The sequence below is a fragment of the Thermobia domestica genome, chromosome 2 (assembly GCF_964235325.1).
Source record: "Thermobia domestica chromosome 2, izTheDome1.hap1.1, whole genome shotgun sequence".
NCBI classification, from domain to species: domain Eukaryota; kingdom Metazoa; phylum Arthropoda; class Insecta; order Zygentoma; family Lepismatidae; genus Thermobia; species Thermobia domestica.
This window is the reverse complement of record NC_137455.1, coordinates 6,415,888-6,428,987: the sequence shown is the minus strand read 5'-3', so window position 1 is coordinate 6,428,987 and position 13,100 is coordinate 6,415,888. Positions and strand designations below refer to the sequence as shown.

At 37.0% G+C, this 13,100-nt stretch overlaps 1 protein-coding gene across 2 annotated transcripts in view; it reads right to left on the bottom strand.

The window, feature by feature from the left end:
• The window catches only part of peb (zinc finger protein pebbled), a 266,979-nt gene that overhangs the window by 152,308 nt on the left and 101,571 nt on the right, over nt 1-13,100 (bottom strand). The gene's annotated exons all lie outside the window — the stretch shown is intronic.

Here is a 13,100-nt window from a genome sequence, read left to right as displayed (position 1 = left end):
AACGGCAATCACTGTTGTTAAATCTGAAATCCACACACAATCACTGGTATTTCTCGCTTATGTTACAAGTTAGGTGTAAAGCAGTGGCGGCGGTTGGACGTTAAAAGTGGGGGGGCAAGACATGATCTGAACAATTATATATCAATGTTAGATTTTCTGATTGTAACACTGTTTGATGAAAGGTTGTATAACTAATAGGATACTATCTTTTTCACGTAAAATACCGCATATTGTATTTCTATTTTATTAAGTAAATTCATAAGAGCAATACAGGTAGGTATTAACCCTTTATACTCTTAAACAACGAAAGTGTAAAAAGAGATCTGAGTTCTTGCTCATGAACATCTTAAATTCTGTCTGGAAAATTGTGTGATTAGATTATGTAATAAATTTGCAAAACAAATAAATAGAAGGGACAATATTAATCATAGTAATGAATAATGACGCTTGTTTTGCAGAAGTTATATTGAGACTAGGAATTAATGAATAACTTATACTTTTTAATTGCACGCATGCCATTAAATGAATGATTTTACTCTTAGAAAATGAAATACAGTAAGTACTGCAAGCATATGCTATGACATTTAAAGAAATATGCAACTGCAATATTAATTGCTTTGAATTGCAATTAAAACGCAATTCCTGTAGTTTTCTTAACTCCACGCGAAGATAAATAACCAATACGTACTCACGCAACGGCAAATATATGGCACCATTTTTTCTATGCAACAGTAATGCAATACAAAACCTTTATCAGGGTCCACATTCTGGAAAATAAGTGAAAGTCAGGGAAAGGTTAGGAAGTAAAAATGTATCAGGTGAAGTCAGGGACATGACAGATTGGACAGGGAAAGTCAGGGAGAAATCGATTTAGGTCCATTGTTCAATTACTGAATTTATGAAATAGGGTTGATATTTTTACTGTTAATGAATGCAAAATCTGGTGTTCTCAATGATGTTATTGAGGGAGTCAGTGTTCTCTGATATAGTTGTTGAAACTAATTTTCTGCAGGGAACACATCTAACTGCATCCTGGCATATTTGCTCAAAAGGGTAGACGCTGTTCTAGAAGAATTGCATGGTGTCAAGAGGATATCTGGACAAGTGGCTGAGAACGCGAAGAAATAGTATCTCCAGCTCACAGTGAAAGCTCAGACTGAAGAATTTAAGGAACACTCGAGTGAATTCATAGCCAATGACAGAGATTGTATTGGACTTGATGAGTTTTTTTTTACTTAGTCTTAGGAAATGGGAAGAACTTCGTTGACTCATGGTCAGTTATGAAATGTGTTATATCTTCTTTCACGGAAACGCATTTTTTGAAAGTGGTTTCACAATAAACAAGAAGAATCTCTGGTGGCTCAACGGATCATATGTGATTCTGTGATGAGAATAGGTGCACCATCACGATTAATAATTACAAGAGGTATGACAAAGTCAGTGAGAAGTTCAATGAGACAATATCAGGTGTATTTGGAAAAGAGAAATAAACACTGGAGACGAGAAGAGGAGGGGGAAACGGAAGATGCAGCAACAACTAAAGGTGTTGGAGGAAGAAGGAAAGAAAATTAAACTGCGGAGACAACAAGAAGGTTATTCAGATCAATGAGAAGGAAACTATGCGAGAAAGTATGAAAACAAATTTCTAAATGGGTTGCATTTAACAACTGCACCAGCAAAAGTATGTGTTACATAATGTGTGTGTATGTGTTTTTTTTGTTTTTTTTTTAATAATGAGTAAAATTATTACTATAGGCATATGAACTGTTTATTACTATAGGCAATATTATAATATTGTAATTGGTATTAATGTGTATTTTTTCCATATCTTAAGTACTCTGTATATTGTACACTTTCGTTTATAACTTTACAATTTGTGTAATATGTAGGCCTAATCAATATCGGCCTAATGCACATGTTTGTAAATTTACATTCTTTTGGGAAGAAAATTGAAAAAACAAAGAAACAGAAGCGGAAGAGAACAAGGCCAACTATTGGGAGTGTAGAGGCTGGAGTTTCTTCCTTTTCTCTATATTTTCAAGTTATTCAGGGGTCAGGGAAATCTGGAACTTTCGTCATGGAAACTCAGGGAAAAGTCGATTTTTTCCCCAAATTGTGTGAACACCCTGTTTACATTTCCAAATAAAACTATATAAATTAGGGCGTCACTTCAAAAAAGTGGGGGGGCAACTGCCCCCTCTTGCCCCCCCCTAATCGCCGCCCATGGTGTAAAGACATATAAGCATGGCACTAATGCGTTTTGTATTTTCTTTTACTAAAGAAACGTTCCACCGCGTTGTCGTATGGAAAACATCCTACGGTATATCTGCTCTCAGTGTCATTACAAACAGAATCATAGGAGGGATGTAACTGCTCGCTCAGTTAAACCAGCATTCAAATTATTTGAGCGGCTCGGGGAAACATAATGTCATGTTACATTTTCTAAATTTCGAGTAAACTGGGAAACAAGGTTCAACATTCTCATGCAATTCAATGCAATGACATACCAAACAAGTGTCCCCTGCCCTCTGCAGGTATATTTCTGAAATTAAACTACTTCCATACTATTCTTTGGTTCAATCCTAACCCATTCAATCTAATAATCCAATTTCATCAGAAGTAGCGTTTAGCATTATGTTCGTCCGAGCCGCTTAATCATAGAGTATCAAGTCGCCAGGAATCGAACCCGGGTCCCCCACGCCAACTGCTTAGCCATGAAGGAGCTTTTTTATTGGCTGTATGACCTGAGTTTAGGATGCCATTTCAGCAGCGAGGCTATATGAGACAGACTTCGAGCTTAACGTGGAATCCGAACCACATGAGCTCCCACTGGGAATACACCCGGGTCTCCATAGCCTAAGACACGTATCAAGAAATCGTGGGTTCCAATTCTCAGGCAAATCATTATGAGCTTTTCGCTAGACTTTTTCGCAGCTCTACCAATCAAGTGCCCACTTCTTTCAAGAATTAATTTCCAGTTTCTGCGATTCTGTTTCAAGTTTAAAGTAGTTTCTGTTATCTGAAAGGTACTTCAAGTAAATAACAGATAATGCAGAATTGATTACCAAAAGTAATTTTATAATCAGTTTCAAGAACAATCGGGTAAACACTATGCAGTACTCCACATAATGCAATCAATTACGGTAACTTAAAAAAGAACAAACAGGGGGGATAGGAGGTTCCTAGTTTACTTATGGTGGAGAGAAATAAAACAATCAACATCTTGAGCTGTAGCTAAGCTCCTAAAGAGCTTGTGCAGGGGAACAAACAGTGAAATTTCTTTCCCTTGGAAGGGGTCTAGGTAATGCGTGGTCAAGCACGTTGTTTCCCATCCTCGACTCTGGCTTTCTACGTCGAAATTCACTACGTCTTAACTCAAATATTTTCTCTGCTCATTCACGATGCTGGATTAAACACTGTTTCACCGTATAGAATAAAGCCCTGGGGCACGCGTAATACAGCTTGCACGCTAACCCCTTGACTGTAAGATGATACGTTCCTGCTATAATATACCAAAATTCGAACAATCAATTTAAGAACATCTTTATTGGACCAAACAAGAGCAAAGTTAATCACTTTGAATGGCCATAACAACTCAAACAATTAGAACATTTCTTTATTTTAAAATCATTGCATAGATCTACGTAGATTTAGAAAACAAAATGGACAACATATGAAAAAAGCTCTCAAACATTATTGAATTTACTTAAAAGTATTAGCTAATTTGATAAGGCAATTAATGAATCTAGTAGTCTGATATTTTGGGATCGCGTTAGAGTCTTCAATGGAATTACCCTGTATTACCGAGGATGCCACTGAAGGATTTCTGTCATTCCTTGTGGTACTCATCTCCCTCCGAAAAAATGCCCAACAGTCGAAGCCAATCATTTCCGACTGATTGATATATGACGTAGGAGTGAGCTTTTAAGGATAGAGATAGGAGAAAGAACAGGTTGAGCAAAGAAGGGAAGAGAATGAGGTACGTGAAATTGAGTAAAACAAGAGTTGGAAGAATACGGTAAGTCATAAATCGACGAGTAGTGTTTCTGCAAAACCATCGACTGCACCGTATGTCTGGCACCACTGTCTTCTATCAACGATAGGTTTGCAGTCCTCTTACTTTCTGTGTGATTTGCTGAGAATATGAGCATCAAATTGTGACGTCATAGTACAATTAGTTGGAAGTGACTGATCTAAGCGGTTTAGCAACAATAAAAACAAAATTTAAATATCTTTACAAATCAGGAAGAGAAACTAACATGGATAAGTAATACTAATATGAATATTAAACATGATTTATGATATTCTAACATTATGAGTGAATGAAATTGATTGGTCAAACGTAATATGTTCGTCACGTGATCCGATTATGGCATCATTCTTTCTCTTTTTTTAAGGAAAGAGAGAAAGAAAAAAAGATTGCTTTCAAGGATGATCTATAAAATTACCTCGGTTTCTGAGTGAAACTAGAGCAAAACAAAACAACACAAAACTTGACAATTAATGATCACGATTCGAGGAAGGAAGTGTTGGCGGGAGAAAGCTGTAGAAACTTCATGGTTACCTGTTACACTTGACGCATCTTCGGATATTGGAACCTATCACGGAAGGTCATCCACACACCTCGAGTGTCGCTTTATATATACGTTTCTTTTTATTTTATTTTATTTATTTATTTTAAATATCAATTGAAGTCGAATGATTTGTTTATGATTCAGTTTGTTTCCGGAAATTTCCTTCAATTTAAAATAATAATAATTAGGAATACACAGCGTTACGACCAGGCTCTGAAATGAAAAAACAATACGAACAATTTCTAATACTAGTTATACAGTAATGCATTGGTTTAACGTAAATTGACATTCAAAAATGAACATCCTCTTAGGAGCACAAATTCTGTTAGATTACACAAATAACTATAATAGTGTAGATATAACCGAATATAGCATTACAAATTAAGGGCCCATTTTGCAAAACTTGCTCTTTGCAAACAAAACCTAATTTTATAATAATATTAATTGATTTACATGTGAATGTCTACGTACAAGATGATAAAAGTTTAATTTCGTCACACTCATGATATGCTAAAATTTGGAGTTTTCCCTCTGATGTGTTATTGAAAGGGACCTAGCTAAAGTAGCTTTATGAAAAGACGCTTAAAAGAGATTTAGAAATGTCCATTTTGAGAAGGGGAAGAATCATTTCACGCAATAATTTTTCACGAAATTGAATATACCCTTTCAAGTGCGATAAAGCGTTTAATTCAGGCGTCAACTTCTGGAAATGTTATTAGCAGCGATTGTGGTAAGGAGATCTTAACCGAGTCTCTGTTTTTTGAGGTCGATTTTCGACTTGAGTCGAGTTTCATAAATAGCTCGTTCGTTCAGCTCCTTTTAACTCGTTTTGAAATCACTGCCTGATTAGACTGGAAAGCGAAAGCCATGAGAAATGTTAGCAATAATGTGGAACACTTTTATTGTTGCTCACAGGAGGGAACACTGTTCGCATCTCGTCTCGATAACGAGAGAATTTTTATAACGAGCTTAGTTCAGCTTGGCTCAACTGAGCGTCGGTTGGGTGAGCCGTTGGCTCGGCTCACTTCTCGGTTCGCCTCGATAGTGAATCAGCTGTGAGCCGAGCTGCTCGACCCGTTGACAACCCTAAACCAACCCGGGTCGAGCAGTTTTGAACATGTTTGGCCGGCGTCCTGTAACTTTTAACAATTTTCAGCTCGAGCCCGAATACTACCTCCTCCGGAACTCAAACCCAGAACCTCGTGAACGATGTTCTTGCCTCCTAGACCTCACGACTATCGAGGTCGGCAATCAACTAGTCTTTAGTATTCAGATACGAACTGCCTATATTTCATGTTTATAATAATAATAATAATAATAATAATAATAATAATAATAATAATAATAATAATAATAATAATAATAATAATAATAATAATAACGTTATAGCAGTAGTAGTATCATTGATAATAATTATATTGTCTATATAGGGTACTTGAAGAGAGTAGCTCAAGCTACACACAGGATTTGGCTCGACTCGAATTCGAGAAAAGTTTGAAGTTTTCCGAGCCAAGTTTCAAAGAAAACTCGCTCGAACTTATCCCTAGCAACATTCTAAATTTTGTACATTTCAAGGAATTCCCATTAGTCTCATAATCCAAGTTACTCAACAGGCAAATAAGAGCGTTTTATGTAGTTATAAACAACTTTTTTTTTTTTTTAATGTTATCTCCTCAAGAAAGTCAGTAAAGAATATGTTAGTGAATATACTTGTAAGACACGAACAAAAGCAAAGAAGTTAGCCACCCGATCCACCTTCCCATTACAGCCAGCCAAAGACAATGGTTAGTGCTAACATTTCACTCTTCACAGCCTCCGTGCGTGGTCCAGCGAAGTCTTATCTTCCCACGGTTCTACTCAGCAAGGACATCTTTCTTTGTTTTAACCAATGTTGCCAGGACAGAAAAAACAAATATTGTATTGCCACTACATCTTTTTAGTATTATAATAGTATACATAGCATTGCTTTAAGGTATCTTCAAACGAGTTAATTCTTTCAGATCTCATAATATTTCTTCAAATACGAAACATAAGTGCATAATATCATTTTAAGAAAACAAGTGATAGTTAGCACGTAGTGGATTAGTGACTTGTTCCTGAAGTTCAAGCACATTCTAATTCCACTTCAATAATCATGCGGAATTATCTATCGGGAAAATGAAATGAAATCTCCGAGCTTTACGTCGCACGTTTATGCCGGTTAGGCTAAAGGAGACGGTGATGATGAGAAATGAATGAAAAGGTGGAATGAAGAAAGTGGGAGGAAATATAGCAACCATAGAGATAAGCCCCTAGAAATTTTTCTTCGGGCGCCCCTGCATCCTACTACTACTATTAAGTACGAACTATCAGCCGTCTTTCTCCTCTGACTAGCCCCGGTTATACTTGACTTTGTTGAGCCCCCGAGGAACCCTACTCTAATTGGGCTAGGTATTGCAAATCAATTCGTTATTAGTCATAAAATAAACGTGATCTGGCAACCTGTAATGCATCTTGTCACGAGATTCTTGCTTTAACCGGTGATGCCACGTGTCTGAGGGAATATTCAAGATGACAACTGCCGACGGAATTGCGTAATTCAGTGAAGAAGAGATTTGAAGTAGCTGATGCTTTCTCTCTCTCTCTCTCTCTCTCTCTCTCTCTCTCGAAAGATCCTTCTCTTGGAAGATCCTTTCTGAAGCAGTTCCCAAGAAGCCGCGCCTCAAAAGATAAAAAAGCTACCTATTGCTTTCATATATTCTCTCCTTGTCCTCTGCAGGTGAGCATGCCAACGCTCTTTGTTTTAGGCAAACAAAAATTATAGTCGTCCAGAAACAAAGCCATTTTGGAAGCCACTGAAATCCCTTTTAATGCATGGGCCGGTATCATTTGGAGAAGAGGACTTGATTCGCAAAAAATTGCTCTGCAAGGTTATTTACAACTTATTAGTTGGACTTCAGTCGGATTGCCTTGAAAAGAAAGAGAGAGAAAAAATAAAGAAACATGAGGAACTCGACAAAGTCTTCTCAACCTGAACTACTCGCTCCGGTTCCAACCTGTTTTAGTAAGAGCTTCTCGAAATCGAAAAGCATATTACAGTTTATTTACTGCAGCACGTAAGGACAATCTACAGTGGAACGATCAGAAACCAACAAAAACGAGAAAAGTCACCCAGGATATTATTTAACGATTCCATTCCGGCATTCGTTTGGTAAAACTGAATGAAGAATGGTTAACAGGACTCGAACGCGGGTTTTTCTGATTACGATGTATGAACGTTAGTTCACATAAAGATAATAGCGTGTTAGGATGTTTTAATTTAGGGCCAACTTACCTAAGTCGGGCAACTAATCCCCAGCAAAATAGGAGACCCGAGTTCGATTCCCGGCGGAGCCCATGTATTCGGATTCCACGTTCATCAGTAGATCCAAGTCTCATTTAGCCTCGCTGCTGAACGGGACGTTAAAATCAACTCAACTCCAGTAGAATAGAGATAAAGTGGCCAAATTCTTTTTCCTGTGGTTAAAAATTAGAATCAGGGATACCATGATGCAAGAACCATGTCATGATGGATACATTACACAGATAGTAAGTCACTTGGCATATTCCTCTGATTTAAAGAGCTTTATCTCACCTTAGTGTCAAGGAGCCAGGGTTTTCACACGGGGACAAGTTAACTCATGCATTTAAAATCAAACTAATGTACATATTCAGTGTAGTCAAATTAGTGAGAACGCATTTCTGTTCTATGTGGGGTCGTAAGTCCAATTTCCAGGTGGGCTCATAAATTCCCCCCTCCCTTAATGACCGAGCACCATAAGGTATAAATTAGAGAGTTATTTGAATTGATATACACGACTCGCATCAAATTTGAAAAATTATTTGTACCGACTGGCTGATACCTCATACTATCCGGGAATCAACGCCCGGAACAGGAACGTCAGCAGGGGTTGTATCTCTAAAAAATTCCAACTTTTCTGTAAATTGAGTCTAATTTTAGAGGCAATTTTACAAATTTTCATTTAATTTATCCCCATACTAGCAGAATGCCCGTTCTTTGCACGGAAAGAGTAAGTTTGATATTGAACATAAAGGGCACCAAAACTGTCAACTTAGGGATCCCAAAAACTATGAATTCGACACTAATATCGGTCATTTTCAATTATTTGTGCATGTCACGATTCCCCTCTATGGAGTACTAATAGGGGCTAAACTTAGATTAAAACGGCACTGGAAGCGTCACTTATCTCATCGACTCCGAAAACTACGGATTCGAAACTAAAATCGGTCATTTTCGATCATTTATGTATATAAATATATCCGCCTCCCTCAAGTTGCACCATCAAAGTAAAATGATAAAAAACATCCTAGGCCCGAACCTCATCTATGTTGAAAATTTGATCAAGATGGGTCGGGCAGTTTAAGAAGTATAAAGTCACATATGTATATTAATTTTGACACTCCAAAATGAGTTCCTGCGTACATCCCTGCCTGCTGAAATGAACTTAAAGCAGAATGACGGTACGGAACAAAGCGGATAAAAAATTAGGAAAAGGTATTATCAGAAGATAGGCCAAATTATATAGCCAAAATACTATCAACGTACAAGAATGGTGAATAAATAAATGATCATAATAGTTATTGATGATATCTCTATTTTCTCTGATTTCGAAGCTCCTCTAATCTCTAACACAACGCAGGCACTTCATTCCGAAATGAAGGAAGAAGGGAATGGCATATTGAGTATATCACACTGACCTCTTCGATTACGATAGCTTTGAACACGTCTTCACTTTTTATTGTATTGCGAAACGACATTGGAAGATACGTTGGCGCTACTGACAAAGAACAAATCAGCAATATTAGTGCAACAGTCAGAAGAAATCGTTTGACTTATTTTTAACTCAGAAAGGACAAAGAATAACCTCATGATAGAAAGACCCGATTCATTGAAATAGCTAAGCGACTAGTGATAACATTGTCCCTAGCTGCTATGTGCGCAGGAATGACGAAAAAAATATATTAAAATTTGTAAATATCACACCTAAAATTAAACTGAGTTTACAGAAAAGTTGGGATTTCAGGAGGGGGGAATCCAGGCCCCCATGATCCTCCGCAAGCGTACGTCCTTGGTTCCTGGAACAAATTAAATGAAAATTGAGTTTAACGTCCCACGATTATGCCCATTAGGCTAAGGGAAAATGATTAAGGCAAGTGAATCATGATGGAAGAATAGGTAGAATGAGTGTGTGGAAGGAAAGGGAGGAACCCAAGAAAACCAACGGACACAATGTTGACAACCACAAACTTACTTGATCGGGGATCGAACCAGTATTCCACGCACCAGAGGTATTATAAGAGCTCTACCGTTTCTACTTCGCTCAAGGACCAAAGCTGTGTGGAATTCACTCAAAAGAATCACAATTTGTAATTTCAAATAAATAAATAAATAAATGTGAAGAGTCTTATATTATAAATACAATTATAAATCCTGTGTCCCAACAAAGAAACGAACAAACAAAAGAGTGTGCGTTATCAATATCAAATGTTAGAAACAATGCGTCTAACCTTTACAATCTGCGAGGATGCAAAAGTCCATCAAGGAACACGATATCTTTGGTATAAGCAAATAATCTTAATGGTCAATAAACTAAAGGAAATGTCATTAATGTTTCACTCACAATTATAACAATACATTTGTCTACCAACGAGAGGCATTCCACCATTTCTGTTCCAACACATTCAAAGATGAATGAATTGCAGATTATTTTACATATTTATAGCAGAAGAATCTTTATCGTATAGCATTATCAATATCTGAATAACTATTTAGCATTGTATAATTATTACCCATCTTCCTGTGACTTCTGATACAGGAAGATATAGACTTGGTTGTTTACTCTTGGCAGCCTGGAAGGCCATACAATTGAGATTGACGAAATGCCATTATGTGCACCGTGATCACTTATAATCAGTGACGCATTGCTTCATCTAAGCCTAGACAATTACCTCATACAGTTAGGCCTATTTCAGATAAATGATTTGTGTCAATCATTTTAGGCAAAATAGGGATTCTTGTTTTGCCTAATTCTCATCACGGCACGCCTAAAATCGCGGAAATGAAATTGGAGGAAAATAACAAAAGAAACTCCACCATGTGAAAAACTGACTTATAGGCGATTCATGTATTATATTGTCTCCTCGGTCTATGTTTATTTGATTTTGAGGAATGTTGAACATTATCAGGTAAAGTAAATGAGAAAACATTGAGTTGTTTTTTTTTAAATAATGAAACACACTTTTATTTCCAGCAGTAACCTGTAATCATAATCACTGCACAAAATTCTAAGTTTCAACATCAGGGACTCTACTATATATAAAAAGCAGCAGTGTCACGTGTAGACCATGTGAAAGAGTTTGGTTTGTATAGTGTGATATTTTCTCAATATTTAAACCGGAAATGGTTGTAGATTTCCTCCATTTCCGGTTTCAGTAGAGAAATAAGGATGAAAATGGAATATATTACTGGGACACTTGATTGAATTCAGAAATCAGCTTCTCGCTGTCTATTACCGTATTTACTCTATAGCGATGAATGTTAAAACTGAAAGTGGTTGATTGCTGTCACTTCTGGTTTGGATAGAGGGTCAAGACAGAAGATTCTTATTCTTAGAACGCTAAATAAATTCCAAAAGGGAAGAAAAAACATTTCCCACCAACTTTTCTGATAGTTGTGCTCTGTATAGATCAATACTAAAACCGGAAATTGTGGTAGATTTCCGTCATTCCCAGTTTTAGTAGAGAGTTAACAATGGAGATTAAATTAATTTTTGGACGCTTAATCTACAGTAAGAAACCGCTTGTCGCTGCCCATTACCGTTTTTGCTCTATAGCGATCAACATTAAAACCGGAATAGTTCAGTTGTACCGGTTAGTGACGTCAGTCAGTGACTTTTGATGCCCTATACTCTGGCCAAAATTGATGGCGATCCATCAAACTAGATCCTGAGATTATTATTATTATTATTATTTTGTGTATGTATGTCTTCTGAATGAACCAGACATGACCAGACAGGCAAATATATAAAGAAGACTTGATTGGTAATCCGAACTTCTTAAAAACAATAGTTCCCGACTGGATGAAAAGCGAATTTAAGTCAACTTTCCTATAAAACCAGAGGTCAATATGATTGAGAATGGCTTGCTTCTAATTGTCTGAAAAGCCACAACTTCGAAAATTATTAGGAAAAGTGTAATTTTGAAGATAATTTTAATTTCTCCCGAATTACGCTTTTTTTTTGTCCGCCATCTTGGACGAAATGAGGGTTGGGCAAAACAAGGATCCTTATTTCTCCTAAGATGGCGAACATAAATCTTATAACTAATCTGTCATAACTATGTGGTAAGTGATTAGGCGAAACGGGATTAAGCCGAACTATTCAATATCCTTATAATTGATTCCGAGATTCCCCCTTTTATTTCTTACTGAATATCTTTGACCAAAAACACAAGCCAACTGCTATTCTTAACGCGATCCCTGGAATTTGAATTATTCAAGGGGCGTCATCCTTCAGAAATGATATATATCGAAACCTTAGCCAGGGAAACGGAATTATCAATCTGTCATTGATCCGGTATGTCACAAAATGGCATGTTGCTATAGATATACACCTGTCTGTCTGAATATGTGACATAAAACAAAATAGTAACGATCATTACATGTTCACCCAAAGGTATCAGCTGTCTGTATTGACTGAATTTTCTTTCATTTTTTTTTTTTTTTTTCTCTGAGCACGAAGGTACGAGATATTCGTTGGAATGCACGCAAACTCCGAATGACTTGTGTTCATTTCACGATAATCTTAAGACTGGTCGAGCTATAAGCATGGTTCTTCTGTTGGTGCTATTTTCTATCTGCCGAGGTTCCCTCATGACTAGAGTGACGCAACTCTAACCAGGTCTTCGAACAGTGAATGACATGCAGCTTCTGGGAACTCGGCTGAGGATCGAATTCGTTGGGTTTCTGTGAAAGCCGCAATGGCATGCAATCATCTCTAGTTCCATTCCTGATCCTTTTTTTCTTTTCTTTTCTTAACAGTTTATCTTTACACTCAGTTTATCAGTGTTTGCTCCTTCATGTTTGCCAAAGGCAGCACGAGCGAAGAATTTCTACATCTCTTAACACTGCAATTTAAAAACAAAGAAAGAAAAAGAAAAAAATGTGGTTGTGATTTCCACAAAAGTCGCAGTTTGTAGAGGATAATAGTTTCTTATTTTTTTTAAAAAATAGCCTATACCGAGCGAGAATCTTTCAGAATGGTAAGCCTTAGCCTGCGCGAGACTTCCTTTGAGAATAGTAAACTTAAAGCTACGCGAGGGTCGACTGAAAATAATCATTCATTTCTGACGAAGAGTCGCAATGACGAGTTATAGAAAATGACTGCTGATGAATCGGAATTCTACGGTGACATCAGAACCACAGTAATGCATTAAAATGTATAAACTCTCCCAACGTGAATCGAACTTGGGACCTTGTGCACCAAAGGT